This window comes from Amphibalanus amphitrite, unplaced genomic scaffold (assembly GCF_019059575.1).
Source record: "Amphibalanus amphitrite isolate SeventyFive unplaced genomic scaffold, NRLGWU_Aamphi_draft 000888F_arrow, whole genome shotgun sequence".
NCBI lineage: Eukaryota > Metazoa > Arthropoda > Thecostraca > Balanomorpha > Balanidae > Amphibalanus > Amphibalanus amphitrite.
The window spans coordinates 269,775-291,051 of NW_024882382.1; the positions used below are offsets into that span (position 1 = coordinate 269,775).

The following is a 21,277-nucleotide window of genomic DNA, read 5'->3' on the forward strand; positions in this document are numbered from 1 at the left end:
CTTGGAACCTCCGGTTCCCTTCAGACGAGCTAACTCCTTCTCCAACTCCTCGACCCTCTGACGGAGCACGTCGCTCTCAGACTGGACCTGCCGGACCGGCGCAGGCTGACTCACGTTCAGCCGTGTCGCGCAACACATGTTGCGGACTGCGACCAGTGCGGCGTCAAACGACGCAATGCCGTCAGAAATCAAACGGGACTGATACTGCATGGGTAGCGCCTGCATAAAGTAGTTGAACAGCAGACAATCAGCCTCACTGTCTGGGAACGCAGCGCAAACAAGTCCCCTCAGTCGGATGACAAATGAGTCCAGGTCAGACCTTGGGTCAAACCTCAAGCCCCTCAGCTGCACCTGAGCCTCGATCACGCCATGGGAAGGGAAGGCCTGGCGGAGACCACCAAAAGCCAAAGTAATCGACTTTTTGGATGCCTCCGGGAGACAGTCATACGCATCACAAGCGATACCGGTAAGGCACAAAGGGAGTAGGCTAGCCTGCTTAGCGTTATCCCAGTTTTGAAAAGCCGCGTACGTCGTAAAGTCAGAAATAAACCTAGAAACTGAACCAGTGTTACCCCCAAATGACGGTAATCCCAGTGTAACCAAAGTCTGATGAGCCATGTTAAATGGTAATAACGTGAACGGAACGATTGCAGGTAAATTAGCAAGGGATTCGAGAGATCAGAGACCAAATACTCAGGCAGGTAATTTCTGTCCCAGAGGCACAGTGAAATCCTAGCTCCAGGCGCCTAATCTCGAAAATCGATAGAAAAAAATAACCCGAATTTTTCACAATCATCTAACTAAACAACGAACGTTGCACAGAAGTCAGTTAAAGTCACAAATGTATGAGGACCCCACAACGAATTAAGTAACGAACGCACAAAGTAAAGTACAATATACAGTAACAATAATACAAGGTAACACAGTTCAACACTCACCCCATGAAGTCCATAACTCTCGCTCCACCCGTGCGCCACGTACGCACGCGTCAGGTCACGGAGACAGTTGGCAGCCCGCCAGCCGCGTCAGCTGGTCAGCTGGTCCGCCGCGCAGAGCCACTCCCCACGCGGTACCGCCAGGCGCTCGCCGCGCCCACCAACCGTCCGCACGGCCGGCCGTCCGCCCGTCCGACCGTCCGCCAATCACAGCACCGAGTCACCGACCGGCCCTCGGGGCCCAGACGCCCGGTCGCCCGCCCGGCCGAGGCAGCTGGGTCCAGTCCGGAGCCTCGCCGCGGGTCCCAGCGGGGAGGCCGCCCGCGCGCCAGGCGCAGTCAGCTGTGCCGCACCGGAGCCTCGACACAGGCCCGAATAGCGAGCCGCTCAGCGGGGCCCGCAAGCAGCGCCCGTGCACGCCACAGCCGGATGCAGGCAGCCGAACAGGAAGCGATGCTCCATGATCCACGTACCACGTGCCAACAAGCGAGCACCCGAGTGGAGGGCAGCAAGACGCAGCTCAGACTCGGCCACGTGGGTGCGAAGAACGCACACCGCTGCCACCAGATGTAGGGCCGGGGTGCCGAGCTCTGCGTCACGACTGCTGCCTCCCATCGACAACACGGTGCTTATGCTTTCGTAAGTTATATTGTGATGCGGAGTTCAAATATCAAATCCCAAATATCAGAGGCATCAGCTTGAGCTCCGCTATCAACTCGCTATGAGCTCCACAGACTAGCTCCATAATTAGCTCCACAAACTAGCTCGCCATTAGCTCGCCATTAGCTCGCGTCCTGCAACAGATTAAAATTAACTTAACAACGCACAAATGCAGACAACGATGAAAATAACCACTAAGCAAAGTAAAGTTAACAACAAATAAGGGTTTCCAACAATTCGTAGTAACAAAAAAGCAAATCTTACCGTTCACGCAGACGCACACGTCACGAACCACACAGAACCAGTGCACGAATGGCGGGGTCACCGCCGCGCGGCCCGGACGGCCGACCCGCCGGCCAATCGTGGCGCGCAGCGATTGGCGGCTCTCGACCCGCGGGAGTCACATGACCTGAGTCACATGACCTGATTTTCCCGCAACCGGCGTAGAGCCGCCGGATCGCTGCGCGGCACACCGCCTATATAAGCATGTGTTCTATCACAAATATTCAATTTTTTCGAAAAGTCAAAAAGTTTTTGAAAAAAATATAAAAATATAAATTTTTGTTTTTTTATAATTCTCATAATTTTCAAATTTTTGAAAATCCGAGATAGCAGTCTGATAGCGCAGTCTATTCTGAGTCCTGTGATGCAAGGAAATCGGATCTAGCCACGCGCACCGACGGGGGTCTGCGCCAACTACGTACCGAACGGGGGGCGGATGACCGCCCCCCCCCCTAAGATCTTGAGAACGAAGCAAGATAGCGACAAGCGGTAAACGGCATGGGATACACATTGACAAGGTCTACAATTTTTATAAAAGTCATTTTCAGGTCAGGTCAAAGATGACGTCACAGGGTAAAAAAGTCGAAAATGGCGGCGCTAGATATGGAGAGTTTTTCTCGAATAACTTGCGAAATAGTCCAGATAGGAACAATCTAAGGGCATCATCGTGATCCTCTCGTCAATCCGCATCGAATGATATCTATGTTGACCTCAAAAGGTCAAGGTCAAAGGTTGACCTCAGGTCACGTGACCTCGAGGTCATCATGTATATCATTCGATGCGTCTTGACGAGCTGAACACAATGAGACCATCCGCGCGGCTGTATGTTGTTCCTGTACGGAGTTATTGGCAACGAACCTTTGGTGACCTTTGATGACGTCACATGACTTTACAGCTGCCCAACAGCAAAACAGACCTCAAGGTAGTGAAGGTTGATCGTATATGAAGTCATGTATGGTATATGGGGCCATTCCGACCCGTTTTAGTGGTAAAAACAGGGAGCTGATTTTTCCCCCATTGACTTATAATGGGGAGGTCGAGAAATTGACCTGACCTTAGGCCACCGATATCGAAATTCCGAGATTAACAAATTGTAGTCACTAATGACCTTATAACATCCTGCGACTTTCAAAGGCCTCCGACATCTACTGTAGCTCTGGCACGGTGACAAAGTTGCAAAAAAGTGACTTGAGGTTGGGTCATTCAATGTGACCTGGTGAGCTGACCTTTAACGTTAGGAGGTTTAAACTTGCACACCATGTGTAAAATTGATGAGAGAATAGTCGTACCAAATTTTGCGCCGCTAGCGCCGCGGTTTTCCCGCTATTCGCGAAAAACCTAAGGGGGGCGAATATCCGCCCCCCCCCCCCCCCGTCGGTGCGCGTGTTAAAAACTGAGCTCTTGGGAGCGATTGCCGTGGTTCAATGTTTTGCGTCGAAATCGGCCGAACATGACGTGAAGCTGACGTCATATCCAGCCGACCTATGATAGCTACGAAGTTCATGTTTTTACTAGGTGTCAAATTGATGCAGGTGAAGGTACTGAAATTTTGGCGTCGATACGTCAAGCGGTTTGGAAGAAATTGCAGAAAAACGTGAGGGGGGCTATGAATAGCCCCCCCCCCCCAGTGGGTCGCGGGTTAAACGCCCCCAGCCGATAGCTCGATAACCAATAGGCGCAGCGAAACACACGAGGCGGCAAACGAAAGAACGCGACGAGACGCTTCAGATGAGTACTTTAAAAATAATTTTGAGGTCACAGGTCGGGTCAAGGTCAGGTTAAACACCTGAAATCGGGCTCTCGGTAGCATGAACTTCAGGACTTCGCAATGGGCGCCTCTCGTCATAAACTCTGTCAAAACGGTGCACAATCCTTCACATAAGGCCTACAAGAGTGTCAGCTCTATGTAGGGGTCAGTCAAGCATAGGTCAGGATCAAGGTCAGGTCAACCGGGTAGGCACATCATCATCATCATCATTTATTTCTTAAAGACTTCCACTCGCCGTGGCTCTTACGTCTTTGCGTCAGTACACAGGTAATACAGGCGATTGAACTATGTGTAGTTAAAACGTGGTCAAGTTAAACAAAGCGACATTAAAAACTCTAAAAAAAATTATACACCTTAAAAGAGCGCTATCACATATCATGCTCACCATCTAATCGGTTCTAGTAAAATGATCTCTTGCCATTCTGCGACACTTTGCGGCGGTGCTAGCTTCCCTTATTTCTGCGGGCGCGCTGTTCCACTGTGCCGCGGCTCGGGAGTTGAAAAACTGCAGCTGACCGGCATCGGTCGCTCTCGTGTCTCGCACTGACACAGTGTCGCGTCCGACCCCCACCCCCCCCCCTCGCCCTGGTGGAGCTAGCGCGTCGCAGTAAAGAACAAGCGTGTGCGCCGTTACGAAACGCAGAGATTGGTACCCGATTTTAAGGTCCTAGGTCAACCGGTGACCTCTGAGGTCAGGTCAAGTGCCCCAAGGAGGTACGGTTCAGTTTTTGGTAAATAACTTCGGAAAAACGGCCGCAGAGACGCGATTTTGGCAGCATCGTGTTCGCCTCGCTCAGGCGCGTCGAATGATATACATTTTGTTCGGGTCAGGTCAACCTTTGGTGTTGACCTCAGGTCAAGGTCAGGTCAGCACCCCCAGGTCACGAAGTTGGTCGTAAGAGGTCATGTCTCATATCATTCGATTCGGCATGTCCTCCTGAGTCTATCGGTGGCTTCCTAGACTCGCTAGCTCAATTTGATCAAGAGTTATTGACGAAAAACTAATATGAACTTGATGACGTCATAAATGACGTCACGCAAGGTCAACATTGCAAAAGTGAGGCATCTAACCTTGCAAGGAGTGCATCAAATCACGATTTTGTGTGCTTGAGTTAGTTGGAGATCGTTCCCGGCGCCAGAATAGCAGTTTTCATTTTTCCCCATTGACTTATAATGGTGAGGTGACGAAAATGACCTGACCTCATACGACCTTTAGGAAAAGTCCGAGATATACAAGTTGTGAGACTCATAATGGATAATAGATCCTGCAAGTTTCATTTCCCTGTGACATTTCTAGCAGTGAGGGCGTTGCGAAGTTGCGACATCTGAAGACCGTGCAAAGGTTCACTTATGACGTTATAGGTCAGTGACCTGACGTGACCCAAAAATGCGGTTGTTGAGAAAATATCCGGCTTGAATCAAAGGTCAGGTATGCCAAGTTTCTGCTCTCCATCGCCAGCGTGTTCGGAGCTATCGCGAAAAACCCCTATGGGGGGCCGCCCCCCCCCCCCCCTCGGCCGGCGAGGGTTAACCCGGCAGGCGGCGGGCCTCCCAGCCACCTTCCGCGCGGTGGGGGGGGGGCATTTTTTGCCCCCCCCCTATCTCCGAAACTACTGGACGGATCCGGAAAATTCAAACGGCGTTCGATAGCCCTGTCAAATTTGTCGAGGGAAACCAAATTTCATTGACCTCGGGGTCACCGATGACGTCAGAGGTCAGGTCAAAGATAAAATGTTTCACCGTTCACTTCACCGTTCTAGGGAAAGCGCTATAACACCGAGTAAAACGCATTTTGTCGAAAATCAGCGGTAGGGCGTCAGTTGTCTAGTGCATATGTTGCTATTAGAGGTCACTGGTCATACCAGGTCAGGTCACAGGTCAGGTCACCAAAGGTCACCAAGGGTCACCACATGAGCCTAACTTTACTAAGGTTATGCGATGCATGTTTTATGGCCAGTTTTTCATTTCCAACTCAATGGTGTTGGTTATAAGACCATCAGGTACGGTTTAGGTCACTTTCTGGTGGAGGTCAGGTCAAGGTCAGGTAAAAAAAAGGTCAAATTTCAAAGTTGATATTTTTGCATTATATGGGTGTTGATTCGATGCAGCTCGTCACGGGAGTCTAATGGTGGTCTTTTTTTGTGTTGCGCAAAAAAATTGCCTCTGGTCTGGAATTGCTAAAAATTGAGTTTAAAAATTTGACGTCATCAATTTTGAACAGTTTTTTCGCTATAACTTGGCCAAAAAAAGAGGTATCGATCTCAAATTTGGTATGTAGATAGAAGGCGGTAGGGACTATCACATATATTCCTGTTTTTTCGACATTAAAGAAAATTGGATTTTTTGGCTATTATATTCAAAAAAGCTATTTATTGATTTTTAGGGGTCAAAATCCAAAAAAAAATCGAATAACCGAAATAGCAGTTTTGTAGCCCTTTTGATTCTACACCTTTTATGTCGATAACATTTTGCTCTATCTCTAAAGCTGTAGGCCTGATAGCTCTTCCCGCGAAACCTTTTTTTGGGTCGAAAATGGCAAAAATGACGTCACTCTGACGTCATTAGCGGCCAACCTATCATAGCCTTTGGAAAAAAATTGGTTACCATGTGCGCTAGCTGCTCCCGGGAGGGTACTGAAAGTTTGGTGACGATCGGCGCAGCGTTTCTCGAGATATATTGAAAAAACTAAAGGGGGGCAAAAAATGCCCCCCCCCCCGCCTGGAAGGTTAACCCTCGTCCGTATTGGTGTTTTGCTAGCCGCAAATGTAGGTCGGGTCAGGTCAGGCCAGGCCAACCGGTAGTCCTGCCGAGTATTCATAATTAACCCTCGCCCCGTTGGGGGGGGGGGGCAATTTGGCCCACCCCTGTGGTTTTTCCTGAATAGCAAGAAAACGGCGGCGCGCAACACCGCCACTTTTCATTACCTTCCCGGGCATCAATTTGACACCTTCACACCAAAGTCCAAGTTTAAGGTCACCTTAGGTCAGGAGTTATTGAGGTCAAACTGAGGTCATGTTCGAGCAAAAATGAGCAAAAAACATGCAATCTTGAAACGCTCACCAAAGCTACGTTACCAAGTAATTTCAAAGTTCTTTATATTTTCTAGTAGACAAAAAGCGGTGCTACAAAACTACGATCTCGGATTTTCAATATTTTGGGTTTTTGACCCCAAAAAAAAAATAAAAAAATTGTTTTTTTTAGAAAAAAAAAATCAAAAATACAAAAACTTTCCGAATTTCGAAAAAAACGAAATATTTGAGATAGTCCCTGCGCTCTTCTATAAACATACCAAATTTCAGATAGATATCTCGTTTTTTGGCCAAGTTATAGCGACAAAACTGTTCGAAAATGATGTCAAATTTTTGAACTCAATTTTTAGCGATTCTAGACAACGTAGGGCAAAACAGAGACCACCATTGAACTCCCCTTGACGAGCTGCATCGAATCGATATCCAATTTATGCAAAAATATGAACTTTGAAATTTGACCTAATTTGACCTGACCTTGACCTGACATTGACCTGACCTTCACCAGAACATAATCTTAACTGACCCCAAAGGCTGCCTGACCCACATAATCGTATTTGACATATAAATTGGACCATAATGCATGCATCCACAGATAACAGTAGTACTACTGTTATCTGTGATGCATCACATGATATTTTCATATTGTGACCCTCAGTGACCTGAACTCTGTGACCTGACCTGGTATCGTATCAGTGACCTCAAATGGCAAAATATGTGTTTGAAGAACATTTCCCCATCGATGATTCTCAATGAAATGCATTTTACTCGATTATACAACGCATTTCTTGAAATGCCTGTAAAGGGCGAAAATTCGACCTTTGACCTGACCTGTGACGTCATCGGTTTGACCTAGGTCTATAAAATTGGATCACAAGGTAGTTGCCTGATAGGTCTATCCAACACCGTTTGCCGCTTGTCGCTATAGGTTGCGTGGTTCTCGAGATCTTAGGGGGGCCAAATTGCCCCCCCCCCCCAACAGGGTGCGCTGGTCAGCAGAGCCCAACGGGGCGCGGGTTATATAAGTCAATGGGAGAAAATTGAAAAGCGTCTGTTTTGCACGAACGCTATTCTAGACACTCTTAAACATCGAGATGTAAGTAAATATGACACACTGAACCGGAAAATGGCAACTGTGACCCCTCGTTATGTCCCCGAGGTCATCTCGGTCACGAACAGAATCAACAGTTTTTCGCTAATAACTTCTGATAGAGGCGTGCTAGAGCGCTGAAAACGCCTTAGATTTGTTCGGCTTGACGTTGCGGATCGACTGATATGCAACATGACCTTTTCCGGTCAGGTCATGACCTTGACCTGAGGTCAAATTTTCATGTTGACCTTTCAAGGTCAAATTATAGTTCATTCGACGCGTCTCGACGAGAGGAACACGATTCTGGCAAAAGTACGATAGGCGTTATCACAAGTGTATTCGCGGCCATTGGGGCGACGTAAGAAAAGAAGAAAACAACTGGCCCCAAGAACTTTAAATTATCAGTTAGCATGCACCTTTTCCTTGATATGTAGAGAATTTACCATTAATTGTTAGAGAAAATTGCATTTAAAATCTTCCATTTATGCTTTTTTTCATCGTTTGCACAGTATGTTCTTTTACTAAGCTAGAAACACTAATTAGAAATAGTTCCCGCATCATCAAGAACAATAGGGAAGGCTTGAAGTGAATACAATAATCTAAACGGTTTTGTAATCCATGTGAAGACACTTCTAAAATTGCCTGTAGAAATATTAAAGGCAAAAGTTCAACTTTTTCACAAGACGGATGGCTATAAACCTATTCAACGTGTGACAACTCAGCCGGTATTTCGTCGCCTACAGCCCAGCTTTCCCTAGTGACCGATAGAGGCGCTGCTATCGATGTCCGCCCGTGCCGCCTAACGAATGTCATGGCTCTTTTGAGTCAAAAGTTGTTGCCGAAAAAAAAAAACATTTTTCGTAAAAACGGCTATTTTTGGAGTTTTTACCTCTGGAGGCTAAACCGTTGGGTGTTGACTTGAGGTCAAATCTGCGAACAATGCTCAGAAAGGTCTGTAAAAAGGGCTATCGAATGCGCTTTTCCGCGGCGCTGTAGCTCTAAGGGTTCCCGAGATAGCCGTCTGCAGTTTCCAAAGTGTTGAAATAGTCGACATTTTACCCTTGGTGACCTCTGGAGTCTGGACTCTGGTGACCTGACCTTTGACCTGACCCAAAAAAATGACCTAATTGTTTTCGTCCTAATTTTGGACGTTCTTTCGATTGCCGCTTACCGCGTGTCGCTACGTGGCCTAGGAGCCGAATTAGAAGGGGGTGTTCAGACCCCCCCCCCCCTCCCCGCCCGGCGCGGAATCTCGGAGCACCGGCCCGGCGCGGGTTAACGCTTGTTCGGAACAAACGCTTGTGACCACTGGCGGTCGCAGGGGGGGGCCACGGGGCCATGGCCCCCCCTTTGGTGCTGAAAGGTGGGGCCATACTATCTTTTGGCCCCACCTTTCAGATCGAACAAAAGTCATAGAAAAGCTTTTCGTATGTTTCATTTTCTTTCTTGCGCCATCAAGGACGTAAATTTCACTCATGAGTGGGCTCAGTTTCGCATTCTGTCAATTTGGCGGTCAGCGTCGCTGGCACCGGTTCACGAGTATGGCCGGATCTTATATCCCTCGCCCGCACATGGGGGGGGGGGGGTGGTTGCCACCCCCCCCCCCCAGGTAGTCTTTCTGCTCTGCACTCAACATTTTTAGAGCTAGAAGGCTGATTTTTGGTATAGCTGCTCCTCTATCCTTTCTTGATGTCCACTGAAAATTTCAAGTTTCTGTGATTTTTGGTTTCGGAGATATGACCTTGTTTTTCAGGTCATGTCATGACCCAAATGGCCAATTCTCAACATCTTGCGTTTGCCATGGGCCTTATGAGCTTTTGACACCCTGATTTCGGCCTTTTTTGCCAGTCTTACCTCCTACCTATCATGGAACATGTTGTTCGACGATGTACAGGGGTCAAGGTCAGGGTCAAGGTCAACCTAGGTCACCTAAGATAATTGCGTTTTAGGCAAGCTGAATTTACTTTTTTTTAAGTTTTTTTGACTGCATTTTTGGTAAAAGCTTCTCAGATCATGATTTCATGTAATATGGACCCAAAAACAATCGGTGCACACATCAGTATACACACAGACACACACAGACATACAAACACATATAATTGACCTTGACCTAACTTGACCTGAAATGACCTCAGCAGCAAAATTCTGGTCGGGTAGTGTGACAAAGAGGTTCTAGCTGGCTTGGCACCAGAAAACAGCATCGTCATCGGTATTTGATAAGCAGCACACTTGATATCCAACGGTGACCCAAAACAGCAACATTTTTTAGTTTGACCTGACCTGGAAGGTCAATGACTGACCTGAGAAGGTAAAACTGGGTATCATTGGATTCGTCTCTTCCCAAAGAATCTTTTTGGTCTTTACTGCTAAGCTCTATCTCCAACAGGAACGAAATGGCGCGGGGGGGTGGCAACCACCCCCCCCCCCCCCATGTGCGTTCTAGGATGGGAAAATGGCATGTGCGGGCGAGGGTTATGGAATATCAGCGTGGGTTTACTTGAGGCTCTCGTAGGCCCAGCATTCAGCAATGGCTGGCATGAGACCCTCTTCGGCAGTGGCCCTGCTAAAGGAGATTGGCTCCAAGACACTAAAGTAAGACCTCATGGGTTGGTGCTGTTGCACCTCAGAAGCCCGGTGGTGACGCCGTATGCCGGCTTGGTTTCTTAAGGATTAGCGTGGGACCTCCGGGGCCTGCATAGAGTTTGCATGAGCTAGTATGTAATCTCAGAGGCATGTGTGTAATGTGTACACAGTGGCGGTCGCGGGGGGCCGGGGGAGGGGCATCAGGGCCATGCCCCTAAAGGTCAATAAAGGGGGCCATCATATAATTTGCCCCCCCCCCTCAAACAACCAATGGGCCCCCATATAGGTGTATGGGGCCCTGGCAATTATTCGATCGTCACGAGGCTAAAAAAAAACCACGCCCAGCTATTAATATAGCTCCCACACCGGTCTTTGAGCGTCCTACACTGACCTCTGAGGGAACTTCAGTGGTGGTCAAGCGCCCACGTTGACCGCTAAGAGCCTACATCAACCTCTGAGGCCCCACATCTGGCCTATGAGGGCCCCTAACCGGCCTCAGGGGTCTCAACCGGCGTCTGAGGGTCTCACACCGGTCTCTGGTGGCCTTATTTCTGTCTCTGGTGTCCCAAGACGAACCTTTAGGTGCCAATAACTATAAGGGCCCCGCACTGGCTGCTGAAGACCCGATGCCGGCCTCCAAGGGTCTGCATTGGCCTCTGAGGAGGGCCCATCTTGGCCTTTGATGGCCCTCTGCTGGCCTCTGGGGTCCAACGACGGCTCATGCCGGTCTTTTAGGGCCCCACGCTGACCTCTGAGGGCCCATGTTGGCCTGTAATGAGTAAGGACCCATATTAGCCTCTGAGAGCCCAAATCGGTCTCTGATGGTCTCAAACTACTGGCCTTTGTAGTTTGCAGGCCCTGTACTGGTTTCTGAGGGCCCTAAACTGGCCTCTACATGAAAGCATACATGGGTGGGTTTCTGAAGTTCAGAGGGCTCACGCAGTCTCCGGCACAGCCTTACGTTGGTCCTGATCGAGATTGCTTTACGTCCTGATGGTCCCGCGCTGATTCCCTCATATTTCGACGTCGGGACCCCATGAGCCGGTGTGGGTCCTGGGGCTGGCAGAGACTGATGAAGTCCTTAGGGCTCAGGGCCAGTCTTTTTAGCAGTAGGACCAGGCAGGTTGAGTGAGCCCCAACAGAGCCGTTGCGAAGCCCCGCAGGAGTCGCGCGCGGCCCTCAGATGCCAATTCTGAAAGCTCGGAACCTGTGGGGGTCTCCAGAGGTCGGTGTACCTACTCTCTCCCGCCGCCACACAACTATAGGTATACCTATACATATATGGGTAAATGCCATAGTCTAAAAATGCTCTCTGGGTTTCACATGCTTGTTCAAAGCAAGAGGTATCTGTACTTTTTAGCAAGAGGTATCTGTACTTTTCCGAATTGTTTTATAGTGGTAAGGGCATGAATACGCGTGCCTGACCTCCCAGTATACCTATGCTACACCGATCCGTCGTCATGGTGCAGCGGCCCGACCGGTGGGCACACCGTGAGACAGTAAATGGAACTGGTGATTTTGCCTTAAATTGAGCTCAAAGATTTCACGCAAGAATGAGATGGATGAAACATAAGTAATGCCAACTGTGCGGCGCCTCGTGGACGTAAAAAATTAGCCGATCATCCCCCCCCCCTCCCGGTGACGGATAAATGTTACGTCCCGCGAGTGTGACTTTGGCTCCCCTTTTGCTAGCGGCTGCGACCGCCAGTGCTTGTGACGGTCAGCCACTCGCAGCTTCAGCACCGACCATAAGTTTTAAATGGTGGTAATGAATGCTGGCGGTGGTAGCTCAATTAGTTTGCAATCAGTGCATTTATGAATCAAATGCACCGTAATTGAATACTGTCGCTGAGCAGTGAGCCGTGATAAGCGCCCTAGTTTGCAAAATGTCCTAAGCTCGCGGAGACTCCCGTGGTCCCGACCGCGACTGTCGCGTCATCTATACCACCCATAGTCACAGCGCTAGCGCCAGAGACTGACTGTGGCATTACACAGTAGTAGTACACTCGGGGGCAGATTGATGTTCCACCACTCCCAGCCCATCGGGCTCCCATGGCTCAGCACTTGCTGCTGCCAGTGTTGCCTGCCCTCAGCACTGCTCAGCACTGCGTGCCAGTGCCAGTACTGCCAGTGCTGCCACTGGCAGCAGCCAGTGCTGAGCCATGGGAGCCCGATGGGTAGGGAGTGGTGGAACATCAATCTGCCCCCGAGTGTACCTACACAGTACTACCTACATGTTCCGTTAGTTACTGCAGCGACATCTGTGGCCAGGAACCTAAGACACCGTTCCGTGCTTCTATCCTCAGGATACTGAAATCCTTCTCCTCCACGCCGCAACCCCCCTCCGGGCTGGACAGGCAACTTTATCTCATGCGGGCTGCTCCCTTGGAGTGGCACCGCTGCTCCCGAGGGAGCGCACCCCGTAGCCGGGTACAGTGAGTGCCTTGGGGCTGGGTGGCCTGTCCTCTGGACGGGCTCAGCCCCGGCGACTCACTAGGGTGCCTGCCCAGACCAATGTCTCTCCCTATATCCTATCATCCTCCCGGCTCTGAAATGGTCTAATTGGACCGAAAGGGCCTAACCCAACAAAACAAACAAACAAACAAACAGGAACCTAAGACACAACTGATAGAATCGAATGCAACATGAACGTCAACAAACTTCTTTACATGGCCGAGTTTGACCTGACTTTGATGTGACATTCACAGTTCACACCTAAGCTAACCTCTTTTCAAAAAGAAGCTTTACGAAGCCCTTTCGCTGATTTTCGATAAAATGCGCTTTACTCGATGCTCATTGCGCTTAAAATGCGCTTTACTCGATGCGCATTCCCTAGAAGATCCGTGAACGGCAAAACATGTTGAAATGGCAAAATCAAGAGAGGCATGGTGCCCCAGTACCCCCCCCCCCCCCGTTCCGCCGGCTATGGCCAACTGTTGAGGTTGGATTAGTGTGTCACCTGTGGAACATATAGTAACACATAGTATATCGGTCGCCAACGGTCCCCTTTTCACCCTTGCCTACGCTAAAAACTGTTCTTGATTCTGATTGTCGAGCGATTTAGTTGCAGCATGCAGATCATTGACAAAGAGCCCTTCTCATTAGGTTGTGTCATTAACCCGCGTCCCGCAGGGGGGAGCGAATCCCCCCCCCCCCCACCCCTGTCCTTTTCAGTTGATATCTCCTAAACGACTGCAGTCTGCAGATATCGCCACCAAACTTTAAGGCTCCCTCCGGGCACCAATTTTACACATTGTAAGTTGTAACAAAAAAAAATCTAGAGGCTATGATAGGTTGGCCGCAAATGACGTCAGGATGACGTCACATTCTGCGGAGATGCCCGGCCCGGCCCTCCGATTGGCCGGCGCTACAGCGAGCGCGGGGCGGCGGGGCGCCTACCAACGCCATGCAAAGCACATAAGCAACACAGCCTCGTAATAAGCGACACGGTAACAACAAACACAACAATCTTTAACAACATAAATACACTTTTCACTCGCCGGCACACACTAAAATCCCGTCAGGACAGTCCCAGAAGGGGAGGGGAGGGAGGGGAGAACGCCGCCGCTGCCCGGCACTGACCGCTGCGCCAGAGCTGCCAGTTTTTCTCCGGGGGACTCCACACCTTGAATGTTGAGGCGATGCGTTGGCGGAACCGGTAGCAGTCCAAAGGTCAAGGTACAATCCACCGCAGAATAATGTGCGGCTCCAGTCGTGGTTTTGTTGCTTTGCATCTGTATTCTAGGAACGATTTGCCAGGCTACAATGAAACTAAGGATGTAGCTTACACATGTGTCGTCATTCTTGTAGCTGTCAAGTTATCTCTTGCTGCCTACTCCTGCATCACTCCGTATTAAAAATCGTCAGTCAAAGCCATCAGTTGAGATTGGTAAACCGCACATTTCATTAGCGGTGGGCTGTATATCTTGCTTAAATTTCAGAACATGGCTTTAGCCCTCCCTCGCCCCCACCACCACCAAGATATGTACCTAAGCTTGGGTATTGTTTCCCACCGAGCTACCCGGTCAACAACCTCCGTCAAGTGGCTATAACTATTGGCCTCCACTGTTTTGTTCATAAAGATTAGCTGCCGGTCAAAATTCATCGCCAGACTTCCTGTCCATGGGCTTTGCAAGTTATTTGGTATGTGCCCCCCCCCCCCCCGCCCCCGACAAACACACCTCACGGCCTAGGCTAGAACCGCTCCTGAGGTAACGTGTTGGACGTTACTTGTCACGCGGTGCATAACGTAGGGGAGAGCGGGGCCAGTTGAACCACTTTTTATATATTGACATGCACAGCGAGATCTAGTTGTCATATCGAAAAATGCACAATGCCATGAAAAAATATGCTCTTTTGGCTTTATTTTAAGATATGTAAAATTACGTTTCAAACATATTTTGCTGCCAAACGCATGCTTATAAAACAGCTCTACGCCCGTTTCAAATGACCCCGATGCGAGGGTCAATTGAACCAGCCCATGGGGTCAATTGCACCTATCCTTAACAATGGGATATTTTCCTCTTTAAGGCCACTTTCTTAAGGAGATATTTTGTCCGGTTCACTTTTCCCAATGCTACATTCAATAGGTCGTTGGAAAGCTAAAAGTGCAAAGTTCCTCATAATAGGTGACATAAAGTACATAGACTATGGTAAAATGGGCGGATGAGGAAAATGAGAAATATCTCAGGCTATAGTGTGCTTTCAAGCAAAAGGCTGGAGAAAAAGGGGTCAAAAATTGACCTCTATGAAACTACTATTTCAGTTTAAAAGCTCATTTCAAAGGTGGACTATTTCCTTTAATGTTTACAGCCCCTGAACAATAACCATTGCAAAGGTCACCGGGGTCCATTGAAACGGCCTGTGGCCCTGTTTCAACTGACCCTCAGAGAAGCGTTTCAATTGACCCCATCCGCTCCCGCCATCTCGCACGCGCCGTAAAGCACATGCCAAACGAGCTGGAGGGACTGCATCATGCTGAATGAAGGGCCAAATAAGGTGTTATTCCGGAGCCAGGAGTTCTTCTTTCAGCAAACAAAGGTATATGAGATATCACAAAATATTCATAAAAACGATTTGTAGATATAAAACTTTATCGGAATTCACTGGGATTGTATTGCGTATGCAAGTCCAAATATTTCGGCCAATATTGTTTGGCCTTGGTCACTGGACAACTACAATAACCCTATAAGCAGTGGCGCAGCCAGGGGGGGTGAAAGGGGTGAGATCTCACCCCCGTCTCTCATCCTAGGGGCCCACCGTCGATTCGAACTGTAACGTTATGCAGCCTGACAATTTTTTATCACTAATGTCAAGGTCCGTCATAGGACTGAAAAACAGTCTTCAGGCATGATAGCCCCCCCCCCCTTAGGATTTATAGTCCCATTTTATGATTTAAGGGGGTACATCCAAGGCCCGATTGAACTAATCCAAGGCCTAGGAGGGCCCGTTCCATGGCATGAGAGGGCCATTTCAGGCCTGAGTGGGCCCATTTCAGGTCTGTGAGGGACCATTTCAGGCCTGAAGGGGCCCAGTTGAAGCTTGAGAGGGCCCATTTCAGGCCCTAGAGGGCCTGTTTGAGGCTTGAGAGGGGCCCATTTCAGGTCTAAGAGGGCCCATTTGATGCCTGTGAGGGCCCATTTCAGGCTTGAGGGGGTCCATTTCAGGCCCTAGAGGGCATGTTTGAGGCCTGATAGGGCCCATTTCAGGTCTCAGAGGGGCCATTTCAGGCCTGAGGGGGCCCATTTCAAGCTTGAGAGGGCCCATTTCATGCCCTAGAGGGCCTGTTTGAGGCCAGAGAGGGCCCGTTTGAGGCCAGAGAGGGCCCGTTTGAGGCCTGAGAGGGGCCCATTTCAGGCATAAGAGGCACCATTTCAGACCTGAGAGGGCCCAGTTACGGTATGAGGGAGCCCTTTTTCGACATGATAGGGACCATTTCCGGGCTGAGGGGGCCCATTTCAGGTCAGAGAGGGCTAATGTCAGGCCTGAGAGGACCCATTTCAGGTCCTTGAGGTCCTAGTTGAGGCCTGAGAGGGGCCCACTTCAGGTCTGAGAGGGCTAATGTTAGGCCTGAGAGGGCCCATTTCAGGCCCTAGAGGACCTAGTTGAGGTCCGAGAGGGTCCACTTCAGGCCTGAGAGGGGCCCATTTCAGGTCTGAGAGGGCCCAGTTCAGGCCTGAGAAGACTCATCCCAGGAATGAAAGGATCATCCTATCCTATGTGTGGGAGGGTCCACACCGGTCCACACCGGTCCATGATGGCTCCAAACTGACACCTGTGACCTGAGGCTCCTGCACCGGCTTTTGAGGGGCCCACCGACCTCTGATAGCCACCACGCAGGTCTCAAAAGACCATGTCGATTGTTGATATCTAAACCTCCAAGTCTTGGAAGGTCTGTGCTCTATGCAGATTCTTGATGGCTTTACGTGGGCTTGTAAACATCCCGAACTGGCTCTAGACTAGCTCGACAGCGCCCCGCAGAGCAGCGCCCCAGGTTTTCCAGTTTTACGCCCCTGAGGGGTGTTTGAATATTCCCTTCTAACCTGACTCCAGGGTCACGTAGCGACAAGTGCGGCGGTAGGCGGCTTTCTAAAGAGCGTCGAAAATCATGGAGAAATTACTTCAGTCATGTTGCAGTTCAGACCAAAGCCCACGTCATCATGTTCATCGAAGGAGAAGTTTCGCCTATTTCGACACTCGAGGACATATGCTAAAGCGCTGAAAGTGGGTTCGATAGCTCTCTAACGCGTGCAATCAGCCATGGGGGGGGGGGGGCGGCGTATCGGCCAAACCCGATCATAATTTAAGAAGGCTAGAAAGACGAGAAAAGCAACAGATAGCTCTAGGATGTTTCAGAATCGTAGAGCCAGAGGTCATTTTTCGATTATTTCATCGCTGAGGTCATTAAAGATGAAATTATGATGAAATTATGATAAACACAAAGACAAGATTACGACGAAAAAAATCATTTTTTATATTTTCACAAATAATCGTATAACTCGTGAACCAAAGAGCTAAGAGCTTCGCGGAACAACTCATTCGATGGGCCTTTCAAAACGCTTTCGCTTTTAAGATTTGACCTCAATGCCTCATGCCAATGGTTTGGCAACAGAGCAGAGGGCAAAACCATCTAAATAGTCGCATTTTACCAAAATAGTTTTGCTAAGAATTTTTGCAAGAACTTTGGTGAGAAAAAATATGAGACAGTTACTTTGTCATCATTCTCTTGTTAACATGCATCGAATGTTAACCTATAATTTCACATAAAAAGTTCAACTTCTAAATGTGACCGCAGATCGTTAGGTTAGGTTAGGTTAGGTTAGGTTAGGTTAGGTTAGGTTATTGACAAGTTCATGATGGTCATCAACTGATCCGTATAGATGATTAACACCTTCAAAACAATTTCATTACTCTACCTCGTCTCCTATATCAAAAGTAATCGTCGAAAAACTGATGTTGAGCTCTTTTAAAAGCTTTTTGACCTAGCCCGACCATTTGAGTGGCCGCTGGCCATCAATTGCACGCTATCCATCAAATATGGGTAGAATGGTCGTGTTTCTGTAAATATGCTGTTGTTTTTTACGTGCCTCTTCAGATCAAGAGATATTTGTCCTTTTCCCCGATTTGGCTGGTAATGATCAGGACAATGATCTGACCTTTCGTTGTTGGTAAGGGGCCCCCATTAGGTTGAGGGGGGCCCACTTTGCTGGGGGGCCCATCACGAACGTCTCTCACCCCCGTCGCCAGAGTTCTGGCTGCGCCACTGCCTATAAGTATAGCTCACATTGCAGCGATACCCAAAATTCTAAATTAAATTCACAGACAAAAAAAATTCAAATCCCCGTGCGCTATCAACCATGTAGGAGATTCCAAGTTAAGAATATCTAGATACACTCACTATTTCCTATCAAAGTATGCTGTAAATTTAACTATAAAATACATACAAACATATTATAGTTAAATTTACAGCATACTTTGATAGGAAATAGTGAGTGTATCTAGATATTCTTAACTTGGAATCTCCTACATGGTTGATAGCGCGCGGGGATTTGAATTTTTTTGTCTGTGAATTTAATTTAGAATTTTGGGTATCGCTGCAATGTGAGCTATACTTATAGGGTTATTGTAGTTGTCCAGTGACCAAGGCCAAACAATATTGGCCGAAATATTTGGACTTGCATACGCAACACAATCCCAGTGAATTCCGATAAAGTTTTATATCTACAAACATAAACCTGGGAAAAATATGACTCTTAACCCGCGCCCTGCTGGGGGGGTGTTTGAACACCCCCCCTTGTGGTTTTTCGCGAATATCTCAAAAACGGCGGCGCGGAGCGCCGCCGTTTTTGGTACACCTTATCATACATCAATTCTACACATGTTGTGAAAATTTCAGACCAAGGTCATTCAAGGTCAGGTCACCAGGTCACTTGAAGTGACCTCACCTCATAAAAAGTTTCAATGTCTGTCATAGCTACACCGAGTGACCGATCGCTTTGAAACTTTCAGCGATTGCTAAGAGCAATAGCATGTACAAAATGTATATCTCAGAATTTTGATATCGATGACCTAAGGTCAGGTCAATTTTGCGACCTCCCCATTATAAGTCAATGGGAGAAAATTGAAATGCGCCTCTTTTGGACGAAAGACATTATAAACACTCCCAAACACCGAATTACAAGTGGTTTAGACACACTGAACATGAAAATGGTGTCCGTGACCCTTGTTTGTGCCCTGAGGTCATCTTAGGTCACGAATGGTATCTAACAGTTTTTCGCAGATAACTTTTGATAGAGGCATGCTAGAGCGATGAAAACGCCTTATATGTGTTCAGCTCGACGATACGGATCGACTGATATGCAACATGACCCTTTCCGGTCAGGTCATGACCTTGACCTGAGGTCAAATTTTCAAGTTGACCTTTCAAGGTCAAGTTATAGTTCATTCGATGCGTCTTGACGAGAGGAACACGATGCCGGTAAAAGTAAGCTCGTACAAGGCTTGGGTCAAAAGTTATTGCAGAAAAACTGTTTCCGAAAAAATCGGCTATTTTTGCAGTTTTTGCCCCCTGCAGGCAAAACCGTTGACGCTAGGTCAAATCTGAGAGAATTACTCAGAAAGGTCGTTAATAGGGCTATCGAATGCGCTTTTCCGCGGCGCTGTAGCTCTATTGGTTCCCGAGTTATGCGTTGGCTTCTTGGAAATTTTCGACATTCGACCTGGAAATCGGCGAAATTTTGCCTTCAATGACCTCTGGTGACCTGACCTTTGACGTGACCAAAAAATTGACCGAAGTGATTTCGTCATTATTTTTTACGCTCTTTCGAACGCCGCCTTCCGCGTATCGCTACGTGGCCCAGGAGCCGAGTTACAAGGGGGGGTGTTCAAACACCCCCCCCCCCCCCCCCAGCAGGGCGTGGAAATCCAGGACCCCCAGCCGGGCGCGGGTTAAACAGCACAAAAACGATTTCTCCCAAACGCCCCTCAAAAACACAAAAACAAGTGTCAAATCAAAATTACCGTCCGTTTGCCGCCCAAACGCCGTTGACAAAGGAAGTGGTCGAGCGCGGATGCGCAGTGGTGTCGGCAACGCCATATGTTGCATACTGTTGAAAATAAAGCCATGTTTCATCTGACCCCGTGTTTCAACTGGCCCCGCTCTCCCCTATTCGCACTCGTTTTCGATATCCGATTGTAGTATGATGTGACCTGATTTCATTAATGCACCTAGTTGCTGTCCTAGTCCCACATAATCATTTGACGCTTCCAATCTCATGCACACGACACATCTTAGAAACAGCATTTGTGAGCCAAAAATAGTGAAGCATCACTGAGACTTGAGAGCCCAATACACCATTAGTCGCCGATCGTCAGCTTCTTTCCAAGTTTGGAACACATCCTCGACGTATGAGGCGACTTCAGATACCGCCGTGTCTAATCCTCTCGCGGCGACCGAGCCAGCTATCCGGCTATCCCTTTACGTTCACGACCCGGTGCTCTATCGTTGTGTGGACGGGATAGGCGCCAAGCCACTGATCGTACTGAGAGAAGGAAAGTACATCTGAGGCATTCGTGACCGACGCACAAATTCAGCTAAGTCAACAGCATCAAAAACGTTCTGCGCAGCCTGTAGTTGCTACAACACTGAGTTCATGTGCCTTTGTGAGTTTTAGCGTGCTCTCTGACACATCGGACTCACAGGTGTAAGTACGTTTCCAGCATTACTACTGTTCCATATCAAGTTTGCAGTCGGAGTTTCTTCGGCAGATCGCTCCTCCGCTCAAGAATTTACGTAAAATGAGAGCTATACTGAGAGCTATATATACAGAAATCATGCACTGCTTTCAACAGGGCACTTCGGCTGCAAGCTTGAAACGGAACAGAGTATACCAGCGCAGAATTTGTAAGGCCCAATAAGAGCGATAATGAGCCGACGAGTGTGGATTTCGGTTTGGTTGAGCTTTCCAATTTGTTTGAAAGCGGTACCTACCTGACTGATCACCGAATCATTTCTAAACACACATCTGAGAGAATCTGAAAATAAAAACCGAATCGAGCCACGGGTGGTGGGCTCCTATCTCATCCAAGGAGCCGGCCGCGAAGGAATAGGCCGTAAAGCTCGTGACGTGACAGCTGATTCAGTTACCACCGAGAAGCAGAGGCACGGCCCTGTATCTGTAGCCACCTCATATATAGGGACAAAGAGTACCATCGTTTGAGAGATGTTGACAATTGGCGACCAGTGGTATATCTGACTTTATTGGATGAGTCAGTGCCGAGGTGGTGATGCAATTGCTTAGCTCGCAAATGCTGCTCCTGACCTATGTCGTGTGCGTCAGGAGTTTGTTGAATAAATATCTCATATTGCCAATTATCCGAAACATCAGTGGGTGTTACTGTTCACTATTATGAGACAGAAAACAAACCGATTAAT

General features: G+C 48.5%; 1 long non-coding RNA gene across 1 annotated transcript; it reads right to left on the minus strand.

Moving 5' to 3' along the window:
- Positions 1-460: 460 nt before the first annotated feature.
- Positions 461-2,006, minus strand: LOC122367679. The gene is made up of 2 exons (XR_006254105.1): positions 1,860-2,006; positions 461-1,729 (listed from the first exon to the last, which is right to left on the minus strand). It is a non-coding gene; the product is annotated as an uncharacterized LOC122367679 (long non-coding RNA).
- Positions 2,007-21,277: the final 19,271 nt, after the last annotated feature.